Below are 4,924 nucleotides of genomic sequence, written 5' to 3' on the forward strand. Positions count from 1 at the left end.
GTGGTTGTCGTCAATGATCTCCTCCAACGTTCCCACTGACATTGGGGTCCCCCGCAGGTCATCCACCTTTGACCTCTCCTCCTCTTGCTTTTCTTCTAGTGGCTTCATCTGCTCCTGATTCCTAATGAATTCTTCCTCCATGAGAAGATAGTCTTTAATTCTCTCCAGCTTCAGCAATTTTAACCGGCACTGAGTATGTGGTGTCACCAGTGGCAGTTTGCTGGAAGCATCGGGTCCCTTTGTTTTCTTCTTCTTTTTCCCCACTCTGGTTGGGACAGGAGGTTCGTATTTCTTTTTCTTGTCCTTGTCATCCTTTTTGCCACCTCCAGGACCATGACCGCCACTCTGACTTTGACCCATCTTGCTCGGCTCTCTCCAGTCGCCGCTACCGGAAGTGTCGCATCTAGGTTTTCTTTTCACCCTGTTGGAAAAAGTTTTTAATGAGCACAGAGATTTAATCTTTAGAAAGTCCCATTCATCAGTCATATCCTCTTCAGACTGTACATTTCTGACTGTATTTGGCAGTCTCTTTACACCATAGAAGAGGACTTTTAAGCTTGATCCCGATTTGCCCCTTATGAACTTTATGGTTTTGGGCTTTATTCTCAGGCCTCTGGTCCATCATGAGTTACTGTTTGTGTATGGTGTGAAGTGTGAATCCTGTTCCAACTTTCTGTCGTTAAGCAGTCCAGTTTTGCCAGCACTGTTTGTTGAGGCTATCATTTCCCCATTTGATGGGTTTTATTTCTTTGTCAAATATCTGTTGATTGCAGATAGTTGCATCTATTTCTGGAGTCTCAATTCTATACCATTGGTCTTTGTGCTTGCCATTGTACCAGTACTATGCTATTTTGGTTACTACTGATGTGGGCCTCCAGAAGAAAAAGATTGATAATCCAACTACAAAATGGGCAAGAGATATGGAAAGACTTTTCACAGAGGAAGACATTTGCATGGTCTATAGGCACATGTGTAAATGTTCAAAATCACTGGCAATAAGAGAGATGCAATTTAAAACCACAATGAGATACCATCTTACCCCAGTAGCAGCGGCAAAGCTTAGCAGGGCAGCAAGTAATAAATGCTGACTAGGATGTAGCAAGATGGGAACTCTTATATATTGTTGGTGGGATTGTAAAGTCGTACAACTACTCTAAAAGACAGTTTGGAATTTCCTCAAAAAAGCCGAACAAATTCCATATGACCCAGCTATTCCACTGCTTGGAATATTCCCTGAGAAAATGAGAACCGAGGCACAAACAGAGACCTGAACACTAGTGTCTATAACAGTGTTATTCACCATACCAAGAAGATGGAAACAGCCCAAATGTCCAACCACAATGGAATGTATTGAGAAATTACGATATTTTCACAAAATGAAATATTATACAGCACACAAGAACAATGATTTTGTAAATTACCACTTAAATTGGGAGGGACTGCAGAGCATTATACTAGGTGAACTAACTCAGTTTCATAAAGACAAATACGGTATAATACCATTACATAATCCAAAAAGGGGAAAAGGGGACGGGGAAGCAGAGGGCTCATGATGGGGGAGCGGGGAGGGAGTGTCTAAAGGAAAGGGGGAAGATCCAGCGTGAAAAACAATATATGAACTTTGTAAATATGTTGTTAGGTGCTGTCGAGTTGTAGAAGACTCATAGTGACCTTATGAATGAAAGACTTGAGCTCTGTTCATAGAGTTTCTGGAGGCAAGACATTTCAGAAGTGGGTGCCACCCCTGCTTCCAAGATGGTTTTAATTGGGAAACTCCACCAAACACTGTCCACCATGAGTAACCATTATCACATTTGGCACATCACTGTCACAGTGTTTAGCATCACAGAAACCACGAATTACCTCTGTACAGCAATGCACAGACCAGTACTACACCACCCAGAAGAATGTTTGACAAAAATACAATTAATTATTTATTTATTTATTTTTAATTTAGTTTATTTTTCATTTCAATGAACATCTACAGAGATTTTGGAATTCCATTCATTCATTGTTGCACCCTTCTCCCCGCACAAACCGCCCCCCTCCCCCGTTTGCTCCTCTCCTTGAAAAGCAAAAGAAAAACTCCCTCATTGGTACACAATCCCCCTGCACCTCCCCAAACCCCACCCCTACCCCCAAATATAATCCACTCTGCAACCCTCATTGCGTACTCCTACGATAAAAATAATGCCCTAAAATATAATACTTTTAGACTATTCTCTCCCCCATAGACTTCAATACCGTAAACATATTTCATCCAGTTTTTCTCAGTCTTACCCCCATCCCAATGCCAGCCTCATTCTACAACAGTGGCACCATATAGCATTTGTCCCTTTGTGACTGAGATACCTCACTCAGCATAATGTCCTCCAGGGTCACCCATTTTGAATAATATTGCTTGAGTTCCTTGTTTTTCAATGCAACATAGTATTCCATTGTGCGAATATACCACAGCTTCTCTACCCATTCATTTGTTGATGGACATTTAGGTTGTTTCCAAATCCCTGCTATTGTAAACAAAGCCACGATAAACATGGGTATACATATATCTACTTGGATGTCATTTATGTTCTCTTTAGGGTATATTCCCAGTAGTGGAATTGCTGGGTCAAATGGTATCTTTATTTGCAACTTCAAAAATACAATTTGAACCAGGCCTGAGGGCTGCAGATTAAAAATCACCCGCCTTGAGCTTGGTACCATAACTTTCTGTCCACTAGGCCAACGTAGCTCTCTCTATGTTGTCGTTGTTATTGTTGTTAGGTGCTGTCGAGTCGTAGACAACTCACAGTGACCCTGAGAAAGAAAGACTTGAGCAGTGTTCATATACCAATAATAAAAAAATTATCACCTATGACTGAGAACTAATGTGAAGAAAATGAGTTGGATTTTTCCCCTTGTTACAATGTTTTTGTTGTGAGGTGCTAGCAAGTTGAGCACAACTCATAGGAACCCTAAGAACAACAGATCTGAGCCCCGTCCTATTTTGTGCCATGCCCGTCATCTCTTCTATTGCTGTAATCATTCCACCCACTTGCAGGTCTTCCTCTCTTTTATTGACTCTTTACCTTTCTGAATATATTTTACTTTCTTAGCAATATAGCCTCTCCTCGTAACATGTTCAGAGAATGTGAGATGAAGCTTCTCCATCCTTGCATCTAAGGAGAATTCTGGCTACACTTTTTCTGAAACATATCTGTTTGTTCTTTTGGCAGTCCACAGGATATTCAGAACTCTTCTCCAACACCATAACTCAAAGACACTGATTATTTTTTTTGTCATCCTTATTCACTGTCCATATCACAAATGTGTAGAAAAGACTATTATACAAACCATGCACATCTTAGTCTTCAAACTAATACTACTGCTGCTCAGTCACTTGGAGAGATATGTCCCAGAGAGCAGACTTTCCTAATGCAATAGGTCCTCTGATCTGCTAACTGCTGGTACCAGGGGTGTTCAATGTAGATCCAAACAAGAGGAAATTGTTGACAATTTCAATCTTTTCTGCATCTGTCAGGCTGTTGTTTATTGGTCCAGTGGTGAGGATTTTTGTTTTCTTGATGTTGATGTGCAATCATGTTGAAGGTTGTAATCTTTGATATTCTGTAGAAATTGTTTCCTGTTCTCACTATCAGCAAACAAGCTTGAGTCATCTGTGTAACACAGGTTGTTGAAGAATATTTCTCTTATCCTGATGCCACATTCTTCTTCATAGAGTCCAGCTTCTCAAATTATTTTCTTAGAATACAGACTGAATAGGTATGGAGAGTGGATACAACCCTGACTCACACATCTCCTCATTTTGAACCATGTAGTGTTCCCATGCTCTGTTCAAATAAGAGCTTCTTGGACTAAGTATAGGTTTTGTATGAACAAATTAAGTGTTCTGGGATTCTCTTTTTTCTCAAGGTTAACTATAGTTTCTTCTAATACACACTTATTAAAATAATAATTAACAATTTCTTTTCCACGGCAGCAAAGCATTAGACCAAGAAAGAGCCTTTTGAGAGGTGGCCCTCATAAATCGATCTCATATCTGTGAAGCCAGTCCTGTTGACAGAGTTATTCTGAGACTCACACAAGATAATATCTGTGATGATGTTACATTCAGAATGAGAGTACAAACATTGACCTTGTTATAGACCCACAGGAGCTGCTAAGCTGCTCTGTCCAATTAACAATTTTCACCTGTACATTTCACTGATAATAACTATATCTCTCTACCACTCTGATTATCTCCTATTGTTTCACCACTGTTGACTTACACTCTCTGTTTTTTAAAGTTCTCATCTGCACTCTAGAGTTATTTTGTCATTTTGATCTTGAGTAGGCAATTTTTAAAAAAACCAAACCCACAATGTTAAAGATAGACAATATTTATTAAGTTAAATTTGTCTTTCTTTTCAAGACAACTTCAACTTCAATATATACTTTAGGCTCAAATTTGGAAAAGTTGCTTCTAGGCAATATTGTAGAGGTTCTGCCAATCTCAATCTGTATAAGAACTTAAGTTTCCAATAACAATTTGAAGTTTCATTTCTCAGTATTTTTCCCTTTTGATCAGAAAAGGGTTTTTATACCCAAACTTCAGAACGCAAATCAAATGCTACTTCTTTCTTAATGTTTTCTTTGATTTCCCCTTAGAAAAAATCTGGCTCATATCAGGTATTCAGGGAATGAGAATCTATGACAATCTCAGTAAAAAAGTAAATAGAATTCCTAACAAAAAGTATTAAAATAACTGCCATGATTATGTATGTTCTCCAAATGACCTTTTACGACACAGTCCAGTAACATTGCTTCTACAAGTGTAAGTGCAGACTGTTGTTGTTGTTGTTATGTGCCGTCGAGCCGCTTGCGACTCATAGCGACCCTATGTACAACAGCCCTAAGCTCCGCTCTGTCCTGTGCCAATCGC

The 4,924-nt window shown here is 39.4% G+C and overlaps 1 pseudogene; it reads right to left on the reverse strand.

The window, feature by feature from the left end:
• On the reverse strand, positions 1–360 carry LOC102872538 (annotated as a pseudogene).
• Positions 361–4,924: the final 4,564 nt, after the last annotated feature.

The sequence above is a fragment of the Elephantulus edwardii genome, unplaced genomic scaffold (assembly GCF_000299155.1).
Source record: "Elephantulus edwardii isolate Elephantulus edwardi_28Jun2011 unplaced genomic scaffold, EleEdw1.0 scaffold00045, whole genome shotgun sequence".
NCBI lineage: Eukaryota > Metazoa > Chordata > Mammalia > Macroscelidea > Macroscelididae > Elephantulus > Elephantulus edwardii.